The sequence below is a fragment of the Siphateles boraxobius genome, unplaced genomic scaffold (genome assembly GCF_051911475.1).
Source record: "Siphateles boraxobius isolate OS27281-9 unplaced genomic scaffold, OSU_SipBor_1 130, whole genome shotgun sequence".
In the NCBI taxonomy this organism is placed as follows: Eukaryota; Metazoa; Chordata; class Actinopteri; order Cypriniformes; family Leuciscidae; genus Siphateles; species Siphateles boraxobius.
Window position 1 is genome coordinate 52,586,092 of NW_027508734.1, and position 18,909 is coordinate 52,605,000.

General features: G+C 41.3%; 1 long non-coding RNA gene across 1 annotated transcript in view; it reads left to right on the forward strand.

Moving 5' to 3' along the window:
- Positions 1 to 18,909, forward strand: part of LOC143737807 (uncharacterized) — a 117,738-nt gene that overhangs the window by 79,000 nt on the left and 19,829 nt on the right. The window lies entirely within an intron of this gene.

The following is an 18,909-nucleotide window of genomic DNA, read 5'->3' on the forward strand; positions in this document are numbered from 1 at the left end:
ATAGACCTGGGCTCTTTTAAAAGCAAATGTGCAGGGGCATTTCACTTCTTGCCAAATGTGATGATTTATCACATGCGTCCAGATACAAGGCTTCAAAATTGTGTATTCCCTTTTTTTTGTTTTAGAGAACTTGTTTTTGTATGTTACTGTTTCAGCCATAAATTCAATCCATTTCTGAAATGGAACTTCAAAATCAAAAGTGCAGCAATCTTTTGGACTGGAGGAAAGGGACCCTGGCTCAAAATCAGTGTCATCACTACTGCCACTTGTTTCATGATCACTTTCATGAGTAAACCCTAAAGCAGTCCAGATATTGTGTCTGTTTAATTTAACAAAAGTGTATAGTGCCTTTGCAGTGATCTTGTTGTCTAGCTGTTTACTAAGCTCTGTCCAGATGCTCTGATTAGGAGTAGCTATGTTGCCATTTTGGACTATGGCCTATTTTGATGAACACAGGACTGTGAAAATGGAATCCCTGTCGACTGCTGGTTTCTTGGGCATCTGGCATAAGCACAACATAATTACCCTCAATTATCCTGACTCCAAAAAATATCATGTACAACATAAATTTGTTTTAATATATTACTGTATTGGTCTGAATATAAGAATAATAGGATAATATAATATAGTAAGGATAATGTAGATGGATAATATACCTTATATTAGGACCAATATGGTATGTTGACACCTAGATTGTCAGTATTGAACCGAAAACTCATTGCTAACACTAATATCACTAATTTAGCTATGAAATGTTAAATACAGTTGCACATGTGACCCATGGTCGTTTTTTAATACTAAAAGGCAAATTTCTGCAACTGTAATCAGCATTACATAGCTAAATTAGTAACATAAGTGTTATTAATGAGGTTTCTGTTCAAAGTAACAAGCTCTCTTGAATGTTGTACAATTATTCTTGAAGCTACTAATATTGTAACTGACAGTTTTAAAACAATGTATACTTACATTGGCCAGAAATTTGGATTAGTAACAACTTTTGTAGTTTGATTTATATCGACCTTTTCTCCACCAACTCTACAGCATTTTACACAAGAGCATTCTTGAACAGAAGTGTCACTTGCCCCTAGTGGTGGCAGTGAAGTGTAGCAGATGAGACTCGTAAAAATAAAATACAATCAGAAGAGACTGAAGTGAAGATAATTGTTTATTGAACAAATTATGTAATGACAGAACGTCTTCGTCAATTCTACTTTAAAAGTGTGCTCACCTCGAGGATAGTTTCGCTGTTCTCTTGGCCTCTTGGGGGCTTAGTGACCTCAGAATGACCACCTAATATTATTTTAATATCTAAAAAACTGAAGCAGCTCAAACGAAACCTTTTACAGCACAAACGGAGCACAAACGAACGAGACTATTTTGGGTGAATTTGGTGCATGTGGGGGGGCTGGTGACGTCATCAACAATAATTGAATGTCTAATATTTTAAAACCCGACACAGCACAAACGAAAATTTTACCGGCACAAACCAGCACAAACGAACGAGACTATTTTGGGTGAATTTGGGGCATGTGGGGGGCTGATGACATCATCAACAATAATTGAATGTCTAATATTTTAAAACCTGACACAGCACAAACGAAAATTTTACCGGCACAAACCAGCACAAACGAAGCACAAACGAACGAGACTATTTTGGGTGAATTTGGAGCATGTGGGGGGCTGAGTGACCTCAAAATGACCACCTAATATTATTTTAATATCTAAAAAACTGAAGCAGCTCAAACAAAACCTTTTACAGCACAAACCAGCACAAACGGAGCACAAACGAACGAGACTATTTTGGGTGAATTTGGAGCATGTGGGGGGCTGAGTGACCTTAAAATGACCACCTAATATTATTTTAATATCTAAAAAACTGAAGCAGCTCAAACGAAACTTTTTACAGCACAAACGGAGCACAAACGATTGCGTCTATTTTGGGTGAATTTGGAGCATGTGGGGGGGCTGGTGACGTCATCGTCTATAATTCAATTTTCCGATATTTTAAAACCCAACGCAGCACAAACGAAAATTGTACCGGCACAAACCAGCACAAACGAAGCACAAACGAACGAGCCTATTTTGGGTGAATTTGGAGCATGTGGGGGGGCTGAGTGACCTCAGAATGACCTAAAAATATTCTTTTAATATCTAAAAAACCGAAACAGCACAAACGAAACTTTTTACAGCACAAACCAGCACAAACGGAGCACAAACGATTGAGTATAGTTTGACGACGTTTTGCGTTGGGTGGGGGGCCAACTTCACGCAGGTATTTTTTGAGACAGGAATTTTGTGTTTTCATGAGCTGTATGCCAAAATCATCAGTATTAAAACAATAAAAGACCTGAAATATTTCAGTTGGTGTGCAATGAATCTAAAATATATGAAAGTTTAATTTTTATCATTACATTGTGGAAAATAATGAACTTTATCACAATATGCAAATTTTTTGAGAAGGACCTGTATTTGTTTACAAAAGCTACCTAATGGTTCTCACCCCATTATACAGTGCCCATTCCTCCTCTGTGCCCTCAGGAGGCCATTCTGCCAACCTTGCCACCCTCGGTTCTTCGGGGTGCGGCGGTTTCCAGCGAGCTCATGCCTCAGGCATAAGACATTGCGTAAGTGCATTTGAGTCAGTCCCTCGACGTTACGTTGTCGGGGAGCTCGCATCATCTGAGGAGGAAAATAGAGGAATCAGCTGGGTTGTTCCCTGCCAGTTTGCTTCAGGGCACCAAGCTGACTACTCAAAGAACACCAGAGGCCAGTCTTATGAGGCTGATTCCCTTAGTATACCTTCTGGCTGCGTGAGACTTCTGCCAAATGTGACAAAATGGGTCCTGCAGACTGTAGTAGGAGGCTACAAAATCAAATTTTTGTGTCATCCGCCTTATTTCAATGGGGTTTTCCACTTCCAGTTGGCCCCTAGCAGGCTCTGGTAAGTAAAAAAGCGTGGCGTACCAGTATCTGGTTCTTCCATTCAGACTAACTCTATCACCCCGCACGTTCACGGAATGCATAGATGCAGCTCTGGCCCCGCTCAGGCTGCAGGGCATACGCATTCTGAACTAAATAGACACGTGGCTTCTTCTAGCAGAGTCGGAAAAGTTGGCGGTTCGGCATCCAGATGTCGCTTTCGCTCATATGAAAAAGTTGGGGTTGAGACTGAATGCCAAGAAAAGTGTGCTTTCTCTAGCACAGAAGACCACCTTTCTTGGTGTGATATTGGAATCAGGGACAATGAGGGATGTGCTTTTGCCTGCTTGTGTCACCATGATCCTCTCAGTCGTAAAAGAGATAAAGCTAGGCTAGACACTCACTGTAGACCAGTTTCAGAGATTGTTGGGCCTCATGGCAGCTGCGGCCAACATAATACATTTTGGCCTGCTGTACATGAGGCTCCTGAAGTGGTGAATTTATATGGAGGAAACCTTGGTTCCTGTCCCGCTCAGGGAGGCCGCCAGCTCAGGGTCTGTGGAGGAGTCATCATCTTCTGTGGCACATGAATTATCTTGAAATGATGGCTGTCTTCACAATGTTGAAGCATTTGCTCCAAGACCTGAGGCCATCATGTGCTTGTTCGCACAGACAAAACATCGGTGGTCTTGTATATAAAGCATCAGGGGTCTGTGTCCATGCCTGGTATGCAAACTGGCAGACCCGATCCTCCTGTGGTCCCAAGGAAAACAGCTCTCCCTGAGAGCAGTATACGTTCCAGGGTACCAAAACCTAGGAACAGACATCCTGTCGAGGCAGGGGCTGAGGCCCAGGGAATGGAAACTCCACCCGAGGTGGGGAAGCATATATGGGAGGTATTTTGGTCAAGTGGAAGTAGATCATTTCATGTCTCAGGATACGACGCACTGTCCCCTTTGGTTCTCCCTCACACACCCAGTTTCCTTGGGGCTGGGCGTTGTGGTTTAGGTTAAGACATTGCCAAGGCTACGTCTGTACATTTTTCCCTTACTCTGCTCCCAGGAGTTCTGGAGAAGTTCGGCCGAGACAGAATAAGTCTACTACTAGTAGCACCGTACTGGCCGAGCTGACTGGTGAGAATGGAATGAGACGCTGCGTCACTTTGCCATACACACTGCATCCCTGTGATCGACTTGCTTCGGCTAAATCGAAGCTGAATCGAAGCCGCCTGTGATGTCACTCTCGCCATTGAACTAGTTGACATAAGTGATTCAGAAGCAATCTTGCAGGGACGTTCCCAAAGCGTCATCGCCCCCTTCTCAGGAACTAGGGTTATATTCGTAACCTGAGACGACTTTCTCTTTTGATTCAAGAATAACTTTCAGATTTTCAGATATGAAGCACACCAGATGATTCATGTTCACTCCAGTGCGTTCAAAGCTTGCGGTGAAACATCTGTGCAATGCTACTTCACATTTCAATCTAAACAAGTCCTGGGTCAATACACCTTTTAACATTCCCAATGTTTTTCAATTGCCTCGTACAAACATCATGTAGAAAATGTATTGTTTTCCATAAAGCACCCTGTGGAAGCCAGTCACTGACATGTGGCCTTAGTTCGACTAGAGCACTTGCAATTAACCAAACAGAAAGAATCAAAGCTGACAGTCTGTCTCAGGTCAGAATGACTCATCTGCTCTTTGTTTTTTGCTACAGGTTTAATCCTAGACCTTTCCACAGTTAACAAAGCACAGTCTGTGTGATATTATGATGTGGTATTGTGAAAAGCGCTATACAAATAAATTTGTTGTTTCCCTTGATTAACTCACTCATGTCCTCTTTGATATATTTGTGCTGTTTTTCCAACTCAGTAGTCAGCATGCTCAAAGATAATTCCTCGTTAGCCTTGGAAGCAGTCACCGCCATTTTAGCTAACTTGCTGCTTATCGAAGTTTGCATTGAATCTTGGTCAGTTTTTGTTTTAGGGTTAGGCATTTTGCCGCCGCAAATCTATTATAGTCCCCTAATATGTGTCTGACCTGTTACAGATGACAATCATAGATATTAATTTGAAGTTGTCGTGAGGCTCCCACACACGTGGGAGGCTCTACTTACATTGCTCAAACCGGAAGCCGACCTCAGCATTTTACCTAATGTCCTGTTGAAACGTTTGGTACCACCATTCCCTATCGGGTGGTGAGGGGTGGTTCTCAACTTGTCAGCGCCAGCCAGTTCGAGAAGCTCGGCCATCAACTCATTCTCAAAAGTTGCCCCCTGGTCAGAATGGATGTGTTTAGGAAATCCATAGATGCAGAAAAAGCCGTCCCAGAGTCTCTTAGCCACTCTTTTTGCTGTCTGGTCCTGACACCGGAATGCATGTGTCAGCTTTGTGAAGTGATATGTGATCACTAAAACATCCACAGTTGTTCCAATCTTCAGCAGACCAGACGTCAATGCAAACGAACTCCATTGGGGCTGTGGTTTTAATATTCTCGAAAGTGGCCCTCACTCCAGGCTCTGGAGTTTTGCTAAGAACACACCTGGGACATTTCTTCACGTAATCCCGCACATCACGCTCCATGTCGAGCCAGAAAAACCTCTGACGGGCCAAAGACAGAGTGCGAGGCTGCCCTTTGTCATGATTCTGCCATCATCGTGGGTTTTGTTTTCTCTGTTTTGTCTTCAATAAATTGTTCGTAGAGCATTCAGTCTGCTTTTGGGTTCGTCTATCTGCATCCCCATGACAGAATGAACCCACCAAAGCTGAACCCAGCAGACTGTTTGTCTTCCCCTGGAGATCAGCAATTGGATCTTCTTGAAGATTGGTGGCTCAAGGGCATTTCCGACTCGAGGGGGGGCAAGCTCCCAATTCCCCCTCAGGGTGAGCTGCTGTTGAAAGAGTACGCTCAAGTCACAGAAAGGAGGAGGTTTTTCTTACCTGACATCCTCCTAAATCGCTACTAAATCGCTGGCCTCAAGGTTCCCCCACCTCTGGCTGAACGAGAGAGACTGGTTCACCGCCCGTTCCGGGACATGGTGGACTATCTGTGTTGAAAGGAGCCGCAGGGTTCCTCCGTATTGTCGCCACCAGCCAAGCTGCCCGGGATTCCGGCGAGTCGGTTCCTGGCTGTCGTTTCTCAAGGGTAGAAGACCGACTCCACTTCTCCCGATGTCTCATCCACACCCGTTGATCTTCGTGGCAAACGAGGGAGACGGACTTCGTGGGATTCTCCGTCGGAGTCATCCTCGACCGAGTCTGTGCTGCCTGAGACTGCCCTTCCGTCTCAGGTCGCAGATCCCATTGAGCTTCTCCGACCGGTCACTAGTCCATTTACGACTTCCGCACCGCGACCTAGGAAGAAGAGGAGGAGGGGAGCCTCTCGTCCTTCATCTCTGCCTGCAAGCGTTGTCCCTGAGCCCGTTTCGATTCAGGGTACTGTTACTGAACCAGCTGCTGAAGACGCGGTTCCCGAGCCCTCTGTTGTGAGCGCCGCAGAGAGGGCCGCGGCTGATTCGGCTGCTGAGGCCGTTTTGCGGTCAGTGTCAGCTGATCGGGAGTTGCCTATCGTTGTTGCTGCAAGAACATTGTCTGAGTATCTGTCGAGTTTAGCCAAGATCCTGGAAGTTCCAACCAGAACTGGCATGTTGTCTTGTCCCGAGTCCACTGCGTCAGAGGGCGCTATTCTGAAGTCAGCTGCCGTGAGCTCCGTACCCCAGTCAGCTGCAGACGATGATCTCCCCGATTCAGAGATGTGGATCGTTGGTACTGAGCCGTCTTCGGGGAGCTCAGTTGTTATTTCTGCTTCACAGTTACCCGCAGCATCCCCTGTCTTTTTTCCGTTTGTCTCGCCTCCTGTGTCCCCTATCAAGATTCCTGTCCCATCGCTTGTTTCTGTTCCTGTGGCGGTTTCCACCCCTGTCAGACTGCCTAGTGTTTCCCCTAGCACCCCTGTCATTTGCCAGCCTTGGACTGTTTCCCCCAAGACATCTCCTCATGTGTCTCCAGCCAAGTCCCCCCGGATTCCCCGTCCTCAGCCCTCGCCCCGAAGACCCAAGATCCCCAGTCCTCCCATCCACCCTGGACTGCCCCCTAAGGACTTTGTAAATTTTAGTAAGAATAATAATAATAATAAGTTTAAGTACAATATCAGTAAGTTGGCTCTCACAAGCCAACTTAATAAGTTTAAGTACAATATCAGTAAGTTGGCTCTCACAAGCCAACTTAATAATAATAAGTTTAAGTACAATATCAGTAAGTTGGCTCTCACAAGCCAACTTAACTAGAATGTACATTTCCAGAAGAAAATGTGAAGTGGTGCTTGCAGTGGCAAAACTCGCCACTCGGTTGCTAGGGCGTTGCTAGGCGGTTGCCAGGGTATTCTGGGTGGTTGCTATGGTGTTGCTAGGCGGTTGCTAGGGTGTTCTGGGTGGTTGCTAGGGTGTTGCTAGGCAGTTGCTAGGGTGTTGCTAGGGTAGTTGGTATGGTGTTGCTAGGAGGTTGCTATGGTATTCTGGGTGGTTGCTAGGGTGTTGCTAGGCGGTTGCTATGGTGTTCTGGGTGGTTGCAATGCTGTTGCTAGGCGGTTGCTAGGGTATGCTGGGTGGTTGCTAGGCGGTTGCTAGAGTGTTCTGGGTGGTTGCTAGGGTGTTGCTAGGCGGTTGCTAGGGTATTCTGGGCGGTTGCTATGGTGTTGCTAGGCGGTTGCTAGGGTGTTCTGGTGGTTGCTAGGGTGTTGCTAGGCAGTTGCTAGGGTGTTCTGGGTAGTTGCTATGGTGTTGCTAGGCGGTTGCTAGGGTATTCTGGGTATTCTGGGTGGTTGCTATGGTGTTGCTAGGCGGTTGCTAGGGTGTTCTGGGTGGTTGCTAGGGTGTTGCTAGGGTGTTCTGGGTGGTTGCTATGGTGTTGCTAGGGTATTCTGGATGGTTGCTAGGGCGTTGCTAGGCGGTTGCTAGGGTAATCTGAGTGGTTGCTAGGGCATTGCTAGGGTATCCTGGGTGGTTGCTAGGCTGTTGGTAGGGTGTTCTGGGTGGTTGCTAGGGCGTTGCTAGGCAGTTGCTAGGGTGTTCTGGGTGGTTGCTAGGGTTTTGCTAGGGTAATCTGGGTGGTTGCTATGGTGTTACTAGGTGGTTGGTAGTTGTCAAAGATGGTTACTGTTGAGTTTGTAGCATTTTATTGGCATGATTTAGCACTTAGCTTATCAATATTAGCATGTAGCTATTCACTGCTAGCATGTGTAGGATGTAGTAAGTGCCGTTTGCTAGCATGAGTCAAAAGAGCCAACCCCCACATCTATACGATGTTATGATGCAGAGATATCGGTCTTGCAAAACGGTTGCTAGGGTACTCTGTTTGGTTGCTAGGGAGTGGCTTGGCAGCTGCCAATCATGAAGCTCCAAAGTCAATGTAAATGTATAAACCAACCCCCATCTATTTACGATGTTTAGATGCAGAGATATAGGTCTTGCAAATGGTTGCTAGGGTACTCTGTTTGGTTGCTAGGGAGTGGCTTGGCAGCTGCCAATCATGAAACTCCAAAGGCTTCTTGTCAGTATGAATGATATAAACCAACTCCCATGCCTTTGTGACATTCAGAATGGAAGATATCCCTCATTGGATTTTGGTTGCTAAGGTGCTTGACAATGGTTGCTAGGGAGGGGTTAGGATGTGTTGAGGTGATTCAGGATTGGCTGTTTACTGCCCTGAGTCAAACGAGCCCACCCTCACGTTTCTATGACTCTTATATCCTGAGATATCCCTTTGATCTGTTTCAATGGAAGTCTATGGAACTTGTTGCTAAGGAGCTCTAAATGGTTGCTAGGGCGTGGCTTGATAGCTTCACAATGATCCTGAGAGACTGATTGGTCGTCTGAGTAAAATGAGCCCGCCCCTTTGTCTCTACGACACTGTGATCCAGAGTTATGTTCAATATAAAAGCGGTTTCTATGGTGTAGGACGGCCCATTTCATGGGCCGTCCTACACCATAGTAAGTCAATGGGGCAACTTTGGGCCGCTCCTGCCCCCCAGGGGTGCAACTTTTACCCCATTGTGTGGTATGTTCTTACAGAGCCTGTCAGCCTCTTCAAATGTGGTAAATTACACGTTTCTGCGACATCCTCGTTCCGAGCTACGACTCGTCAAAGTTTGATGCAATGTTAAGTCTATGGGATTTTTCGGCCGGTTTTTCGCCCCTGGGGCGAACATCGTACCCCCGATCCCTTATAAAAGTCATAGCACACCATTCCCGCCCAGGCCGCACGTTTGAAGTAGTTGAAGTTTAAATTAGTTTATAGTTTAAATTGGTTTAAAGTTTAAATTAGTTTGAATTTTAAAGTAGTTTGAAGTTTATATTAGTTGCTAGGGTGTTCTGGGTGGTTGCTATGGTGTTGCTAGGGTGTTGTAAGGTATTTTGGGTGGTTGCTAGACAGTTGCTAGGGTCTTCTGGTGGTTGCTAGGGTGTTGCTAGGGTGTTCTAGGGTATTTTGGGTGGTTGCTATGGTGATTTAAGGTATTTTGGGTGGTTGCTAGGGTGTTGCTAGGGTGTTTTAAGGTATTTTGGGTGGTTGCTAGGGTGTTCTGGGTGGTTGCTATGGTGTTGCTAGGGTGTTCTAGGGTATTTTGGGTGGTTGCTATGGTGTTGCTAGGGTGATTTAAGGTATTTTGGGTGGTTGCCAGGGTGTTCTGGGTGGTTGCTAGGCAGTTGCTAGGGTGTTCTGGGAGGTTTCTATGGTGTTGCTAGGTAGTTTTAAGGTATTTTGTGTGGTTGCTAGGGTGTTATGGGTGGTTGCTAGGCAGTTGCTAGGGTGTTCTGGGTGGTTGCTATCGTGTTGCTAGGGTGTTCTAGGCTATTTTGGGTGGTTGCTATGGTGTTGCTAGGGTGTTTTAAGGTATTTTGGGTGGTTGCTAGGGTGCTATGGGTGGTTGCTATGGTGTTGCTAGGGTGTTCTAACGCTTTTTGGGTGGTTGATAGGGTGTTCTGGGTTGTTGCTAGGCAGTTGCTAGGGTGTTCTGGGTGGTTGCTATGGTGTTCTAGGCTTTTTTTGGGTGGTTGCTATGGTGTTGCTAGGATGTTTTAAGGTATTTTGGGTGGTTGCTATGGTGTTCTGGGTGGTTGCTATGGTGTTCTGGTGGTTGCTAGGGTGTTCTAGGGTATTTTGGGTGGTTGCTAGGGTGTTGCTAGGGTGTTTTAAGGTATTTTGGGTGGTTGCTAGGGTGTTATGGGTGGTTGCTAGGCAGTTGCTAGGGTGTGCTCGGTGGTTGCTGTGGTGTTGCTAGGGTGTTCTAGGCTATTTTGGATGTTTGCTATGGTGTTGCTAGGGTGTTTTAAGGTATTTTGGGTGGTTGCTCGGCAGTTGCTAGGGTGTTCTGGATGGTTGCTAGGCAGTTGCTAGGGTGTTCTGGGTGGTTGCTATGGTGTTGCTAGGATGTTTTAAGGTATTTTGGGTGGTTGCTATGGTGTTCTGGGTGGTTGCTATGGTGTTCTGGTGGTTGCTAGGGTGTTCTAGGGTATTTTGGGTGGTTGCTAGGGTGTTGCTAGGGTGTTTTAAGGTATTTTGGGTGGTTGCTAGGGTGTTATGGGTGGTTGCTAGGCAGTTGCTAGGGTGTGCTCGGTGGTTGCTGTGGTGTTGCTAGGGTGTTCTAGGCTATTTTGGGTGGTTGCTATGGTGTTGCTAGGGTGTTTTAAGGTATTTTGGGTGGTTGCTCGGCAGTTGCTAGGGTGTTCTGGGTGGTTGCTATGGTGTTGCTAGGGTATTCTATGGTATTTTGGGTGGTTGTTATGGTGTTGCTAGGGTGTTGTATGGTATTTTGGGTGGTTGCTAAGCAGTTGCTAGGGTGTTCTGGGTGGTTGCTATGGTGAACTATTTATGAATTTAAAAGTTCATAAGTATATGAATTTATGAAAATTCATAAGTGTATGAATTCATGAGTTTTTAAGTTTATGAGTTTATGTGTACGAGTTTATGAGTTTAGAGTTTATAAGTTTAAATGAGTAAGAGTTTGGAGTTTATTAATTTATGAGTTTGAGTTCATAAGTGTATGAATTCATGAGTTTATAAGTCTACGAGTTTATGAGTTTATGATTTCATGAGTTCATGAGTTCATAAGTTTATGAATTCATGAGTTTATAAGTGTACGAGTTTATGAGTTTAGAGTTTATAAGTTTAAATGAGTAAGAGTTCAGAGTTTATTAGTTTATGAGTTTGATTTCATAAGAGTTTGAATTCATGAGTTTATAAGTGTACAAGTTTATGAGTTTAGAGTTTATAATTTTAAATGAGTCTAAGAGTTCAAGTTTAGAGTTTATTCATTTATTATGAGTTTAAGATTAGATAGATAAGTGCAATAGTTAGATGAGTTTATTAGTTTAAATGAGTCTTAATGGCTCATATAGTATATAGAATGGCAGTTTGATTCAGTCTAGGGCTTCAAGGTATTAAGATTTGAATTTTTGACAGTTGGCCAGTTTGAAAATCTGAACATTCCGCAATGTTAAGTCAATGGGAGTTTTTTCCGAGTTTGATCGTCATTTTTAGGAAAACCGTAAGTCCGATCAGTTAGAAAAGATATAGCACACTAAGTCAGAACAGTCTGAGTGTCTGAGCCGAGTTTGGAGTTTGTAGAGTTAAAGCTCTAGGAGGAGTTAGAGTCAAAAATTTTAGTGGTAATAAAAAGAATAATAACTAGAAAAAGTTCGTCGAGACAAACTTTAAGTTGGCTTGTGAAAGTTTGGACCAGAAAGTTTAAAGAAGTTTAAAGTAGTTTGAAGTTTACATTAGTTTAATATGTAAACTAGTTTAAAATGTAAATTATTTTGAAGTTTAAAGTAGTTTGGAGTTTAAATTAGTTTATAGTTTAAATTAGTTTAAAGTTTAAATAAGTTTGAATTTTAAAGTAGTTTGAAGTTTATATTAGTTGCTAGGGTGTTCTGGGTGGTTGCTAGGGTGTACTGGTTGGTTGCTAGGCAGTTGCTAGGGTGTTCTGGGTGGTTGCTATGGTGTTCTAGGCTTTTTTGGGTGGTTGCTATGGTGTTGCTAGGATGTTTTAAGGTATTTTGGGTGGTTGCTAGGGTGTTCTGGGTGGTTGCTAGGGTGTTCTAGGATATTTTGGGTGGTTGCTATGGTGTTGCTAGGGTGATTTAAGGTATTTTGGGTGGTTGCTAGGGTGTTCTGGGTGGTTGCTATGGTGTTGCTAGGGTGTTCTAGGGTATTTTGGGTGGTTGCTATGGTGTTGCTAGGGTGATTTAAGGTATTTTGGGTGGTTGCTAGGGTGTTTTGGGTGGTTGCTAGGCAGTTGCTAGGGTGTTCTGGGTGGTTGCTAGGGTGTTCTAGGGTATTTTGGGTGGTTGCTATGGTGTTGCTAGGGTGATTTATGGTATTTTGGGTGGTTGCTAGGGTGTTCTGGGTGGTTGCTATGGTTTTGCTAGGGTGTTCTAAGGTATTTTGTGTGGTTGCTATGGTGTTGCTACGGTTATTTAAGGTATTTTGGGTGTTCTGGTGGTTGCTAGGGTGTTCTAGTTTTTTTATGTGGTTGTTATGGTGTTGCTAGGATGTTTTAAGGTATTTCGGGTGGTTGCTAGGGTGTTCTGGGTGGTTGCTAGGCAGTTGTTAGGGTGTTCTGGTAGTTGCTAGGGTGTTGCTAGGGTGTTCTAGGGTATTTTGGGTGGTTGCTATGGTGTTGCTAGGGTTATTTAAGGTATTTTGGGTGGTTGCTTGGGTGTTCTGGGTGGTTGCTAGGCAGTTGCTAGGGTGTTCTGGGGGTTGCTAGGCAGTTGCTAGGGTGTTCTAGGGTATTTTGGGTGGTTGCTATGGTGTTGCTAGAGGGTTATACGCTATTTAGGATGGTTGCTAGGGTGTTGCTAGGGTGTTTTAAGGTATTTTGGGTGGTTGCTAGGGTGTTATGGGTGGTTGCTATGGTGAACTATTTATGAATTTAAAAGTTCATAAGTGTATGAATTTATGAAAATTCATAAGTGTATGAATTCATGAGTTTATAAGTGTACGAGTTTATGAGTTTATGATTTCATGAGTTCATAAGTTTATGAATTCATGAGTTTATAAGTGTACGAGTTTATGAGTTTAGAGTTTATAAGTTTAAATGAGTAAGAGTTCATGAGTTTATAAGTGTATGAGTTTATAAGTGTACGAGTTTATGAGTTTAGAGTTTATAAGTTTAAATGAGTCTAAGAGTTCAAGTTTAGAGTTTATTAATTTATTATGAGTTTAATAGTTTAAGTGTAGATAGAAAAGTGTCATAGATAGATTAGTTTATTAGTTTAAATGAGTCTCAATGGCTCATAGTATATAGAATGGCAGTTTGATTCAGTCTAGGGCTTCAAGGAGTTTAGATTTGAATTTTTGACAGTTGGCCAGTTTGAAAATCTGAACATTCCGCAATGTTAAGTCAATGGGAGTTTTTTCCGAGTTTGATCGTAGTTTTTAGGAAAACCGTAAGTCCGATCAGTTAGAAAAGATATAGCACACTAAGTCAGAACAGTTTGAGTGTCCGTGCCGAGTTTGGAGTATGTGGAGTTAAAGCTCTAGGAGGAGATAGAGTTGGAAATTTTGGTCTCAGAAAAAGAATAATAATAATAATGTTTAAGTACAATATCAGTAAGTTGGCTCTCACAAGCCAACTTAATAACTAGAAAAAGTTCGTCGAGACAAACTTTAAGTTGGCTTGTGAAAGTTTGGACCAATAAGTTTGAAGAAGTTTAAATTAGTTTAAAGTTTAAATTAGTTTGAATTTTAAAGTAGTTTGAAGTTGAAATTAGTTTGAAGTTTAAAGTAGTTTGAAGTTTAAATTAGTTTATAGTTTAAATTAGTTTAAAGTTTAAATAAGTTTAAATTAGTTTAAAGTTAAAAGTAGTTAGAAGTTTAAATTAGTTTAAAGTTTAAAGAAGTTTGAAGTTTAAAGTAGTTTGAAGTTTATATTAGTTGCTTGGGTGTTCTGGGTGGTTGCTAGGGTGTTCTGGGTGGTTGCCAGGCAGTTGCTAGGGTGCTCTGGGTGGTAGCTATGGTGTTGCTAGGGTGTTGTAAGGTATTTTGGGTGGTTGCTATGGTGTTGCTAGGGTGTTCTAGGGTATTTTGGGTGGTTGCTATGGTGTTGCTAGGATGTTTTAAGGTATTTTGGGTGGTTGCTAGGGTGTTCTGGTTGGTTGCTATGGTGTTGCTAGGGTGTTCTAGGGTATTTCGGGTGGTTGCTAGGGTGTTCTGGGTGGTTGCTCGGCAGTTGCTAGGGTGTTTTAGTGTTTGCTAGGGTGTTGCTAGGGTGTTCTAGGGTATTTTCGGTAGTTGCTATGGTGTTGCTAGTGTGAATTAAGGTATTTTGGGTGGTTGCTAGGGTGTTCTGGGTGGTTGCTAGGCAGTTGCTAGGGTGTTCTGGGGGTTGCTAGGCAGTTGCTAGGGTGTTCTAGGGTATTTTGGGTGTTTGTTTGACAAGCTTTGGCAATATTGTAATATGTACAGTCATGCCAATAAAGCAATTTGAATTGAATTGAATTGAATTAGAGTTAGAAAGAGATATAGGATAGATAGATAGATAGATAGATAGAGTTAGACAGAGATAGATAGATAGATAGATAGATAGATAGATAGATAGATAGATAGATAGATAGAGTTAGAAAGAGATATAGTATAGATAGATAGATAGACAGAAAGATAGATAGATAGATAGATAGATAGATAGATAGATAGATAGATAGATAGATAGATAGATAGATAGATAGAGCTAGAAAGAGATATAGGATACATAGATAGATAGATAGATAGATAGAGTTAGAAAGAGATATAGGATAGATAGATAGATAGATAGATAGAGTTAGAAAAAGATATAGGATAGATAGATAGATAGATAGATAGATAGATAGATAGATAGATAGATAGATCGATAGATAGATAGATAGATAGATAGATAGATAGATAGATAGATAGATAGATAGATAGATAGATAAGGCTGGATAGATAGATAGATAGATAGATAGATAGATAGATAAGGCTGGATAGATGGATAGATAGATTGATAGATAGATAGATAGATAGATAGATAGATAGATAGATAGATAGATAGATAGATAGATAGAAAGATAGATAGATAGAGGCTGGATAGATGGATAGATAGATAGATAGATAGAAAGATAGATAGATAGATAGATAGAGGCTGGATAGATGGATAGATAGATAGATAGATAGATAGATAGATAGATAGATAGATAGATAGATAGATAGATAGATAGATAGATAGATAGATAGATAGATAGATAGATAGATAGATATATAGATAGATGAGGCTGGATAGAGAGATAGATAGATAGATAGATAGATAGATAGATAGATAGATAGATAGATAGATAGACATATAGATAGATAGATAGATAGATAGATAGATAGATAGATAGATAGATAGATAGATAAAATAGTCAGATGATAGATAGATGGATAGATAGATAGATAGCTAGATAGAAAGATAGATAGATAGATAGATAGATAGATAGATAGATAGATAGATAGATAGATAGATAGATAGATAGATAGATAGATAAAATAGTCAGATGATAGATAGATAGATAGATAGATAGATAGATAGATAGATAGATAGATAGATAGATAGATAGATAGATAGATAGATGAGTGTCATGATAGATAAGTTTATTAGTTTAAATGAGTCTCAATGGCTCATATAGTACATAGAATGGCAGTTTGATTCAGTCTAGGGCTTCAAGGAGTTTAGATTTGAATTTTTGACAGTTGGGGAGTTTGAAAATCTGAACATTCCGCCATGTTAAGTCAATGGGATTTTTTCCGAGTTTGATCGTCATTTTTAGGAAAACCGTAAGTCCGATCAGTTAGAAAAGATATAGCACACCGAGTCAGAACAGTTTGAGTGTCTGAGCCGAGTTTGGAGTATGTAGAGTTAAAGCTCTAGGAGGAGTTAGAGTTGTAAATTTGAGTAAGAAGAATAATAATAATAACTAGAAAAAGTTCGTCGAGACAAACTTTAAGTTGGCTTGTGAAAGTTTGGACAAGAAAGTTTAAAGAAGTTTAAAGTAGTTTGAAGTTTACATTAGTTTAATATGTAAATTAGTTTGAAATTTAAAGTATTTTGAAGTTTAAATTATTTGATAGTTTAAATTAGTTTAAAGTTTAAATAAGTTTAAATTAGTTTAAAGTTAAAAGTAGGTAGAAGTTTAAATTAGTTTAAAGTTTAAGGTAGTTTGAAGTTTAAATTAGTTTATAGTTTAAATTGGTTTAAAGTTTAAATTAGTTTGAATTTAAAAGTAGTTTGAAGTTTATATTAGTTGCTAGGGTGTTCTGGGTGGTTGCTATGGTGTTGCTAGGGTGTTGTAAGGTATTTTGGGTGGTTGCCAGGGTGTTCTGGGTGGTTGCTAGGCAGTTGCTAGGGTGTTCTGGGTTGTTGCTAGGGTGTTCTAACACCTTTTGGGTGGTTGCTAGGGTGTTCTGGGTTGTTGCTAGGCAGTTACTGGGTGTTCTGGGTGGTTGCTATGGTGTTCTAGGCTTTTTTGGGTGGTTGCTATGGTTTTGCTAGGATGTTTTAAGGTATTTTTGGTGGTTGCTAGGGTGTTCTGGGTGGTTGCTATGGTGTTGCTAGGGTGATTTAAGGTATTTTGGGTGGTTGCTAAACAGTTGCTAGGGTGTTCTGGTGGTTGCTAGGGTGTTGTTAGGGTGTTCTAGGGTATTTTGGGTGGTTGCTATGGTGTTGCTAGGGTGATTTAAGGTATTTTGGGTGGTTGCTAGGGTGTTGCTAGGGTGTTTTAAGGTATTTTGGGTGGTTGTTAGGGTGTTCTGGGTGGTTGCTATGGTGTTGCTAGGGTGTTCTAGGGTATTTTGGGTGGTTGCTATGGTGTTGCTAGGGTGATTTAAGGTATTTTGGGTGGTTGCCAGGGTGTTCTGGTTGGTTGCTAGGCAGTTGCTAGGGTGTTCTGGGAGGTTTCTATGGTGTTGCTAGGGTGTTTTAAGGTATTTTGTGTGGTTGCTAGGGTGTTATGGGTGGTTGCTAGGCAGTTGCTAGGGTGTTCTTGGTGGTTGCTATCGTGTTGCTAGGGTGTTCTAGGCTATTTTGGGTGGTTGCTATGGTGTTGCTAGGGTGTTTTAAAGTATTTTGGGTGGTTGCTAGGGTGTTATGGGTGGTTGCTAGGCAGTTGCTAGGGTATTCTGGGTGGTTGCTATCGTGTTGCTAGGGTGTTTAAAGGTATTTTGGGTGGTTGCTAGGGTGTTCTGGGTGGTTGCTATGGTGTTGCTAGGGTGTTCTAACGCTTTTTGGGTGGTTGCTAGGGTGTTCTGGGTGGTTGCTATGGTGTTCTAGGCTTTTTTGGGTGGTTGCTATGGTGTTGCTAGGATGTTTTAAGGTATTTTGGGTGGTTGCTATGGTGTTCTGCGTGGTTGCTATGGTGTTCTGGTGGTTGCTAGGGTGTACTAGGGTATTTTGGGTGGTTGCTTTGGTGTTGCTAGGGTGTTTTAAGGTATTTTGGGTGGTTGCTAGGGTGTTCTGGGTGGTTGCTATGCAGTTGCTAGGGTGTTCTGGTGGTTACTAGGGTGTTGCTAGGGTGTTCTAGGGTATTTCGGGTGGTTGCTATGGTGTTGCTAGGGTGATTTAAGGTATTTTGGGTGGTTGCTAGGGTGTTCTGGGTGGTTGCTAGGGTGTTCTAGAGCATTTTGGGTGGTTGCTATGGTGTTGCTAGGGTGTTTTAAGGTATTTTGGGGGGTTGCTAAAAAGAAAGAAAGATTGAAAGAAAGATTAGAAAGAAATAAAGATAGATAGAAAGATTAGTTAGAAAGAAAGAGAGAAAGAAAGAAAGAGAGATAGAAAGATTAGTTAGAAAGAAAGAAAGATTAGTTAGAAAGAAAGATTAGTCAAAATGAAAGAAAGTTAGAAAGTAAGATTAGTTAGAAAGAAAGAAAAAAAGAAAGATTGAAAGAAAGATTAGAAAGAAAGAAAGAAAGAAAGATAGAAAGATTAGTTAGAAAGAAAGAAAGAAAGATTAGTTAGAAAGAAATAGATTAGTTAGAAAAGAAAGAAAGAAAGAAAGATTAGTTAGAAAGAAAGATTAGAAAGAGAGATAGAAAGAAAGATAGAAAGATTAGTTAGAAAGAAAGAAAGATTAGTTAGAAAGAAAGAAAGATAGAAAGTAAAATTAGTTAGAAAGAAAGAAAGAAAGAAAGATAGAAAGATTAGTTAGAAAGAAAGAAATATAGAAAGATTATTTAGAAAGAAAGAGAGAAAGAAAGAAAGAGAGATAGGTTGCTATGGTGTTGCTAGGGGTTTTTAAGGTATTTTTGGTGGTTGCTCTGCAGTTGCTAGGGTGTTCTGGGTGGTTGCTATGGTGTTGCTAGGGTATTCTATGGTATTTTGGGTGGTTCTTATGGTGTTGCTAGGGTGTTGTATGGTATTTTGGGTGGTTGCTAGGCAGTTGCTAGGGTGTTCTGGGTGGTTGCTATGGTGAACTATTTATGAATTTAAAAGTTCATAAGTGTATGAATTTATGAAAATTCATAAGTGTATGAATTCATGAGTTTATAAGTGTATGAGTTTATAAGTGTACGAGTTTATGAGTTTAGAGTTTATAAGTTTAAATGAGTAAGAGTTCAGAGTTTATTCATTTATGAGTTTAAGAGTTCATAAGTTTATGAATTCATGAGTTCATAAGTATGAATTCATGAGTTTATAAGTGTACGAGTTTATGAGTTTATGATTTCATGAGTTCATAAGTTTATGAATTCATGAGTTTATAAGTGTACAAGTTTATGAGTTTATAAGTTTAAATGAGTGAGAGTTCAGAGTTTATTCATTCATGAGTTTGAGTTCATAAGTGTATGAATTCATGAGTTCATAAGTGTATGAGTTCATAAGTGTATGAATTCATGAGTTCATAAGTGTATGAGTTCATAAGATTATGAATTCATGAGCTCATAAGTGTATGAATTCATGAGTTTATAAGTGTACGAGTTTATGAGTTTAGAGTTTATAAGTTTAAATG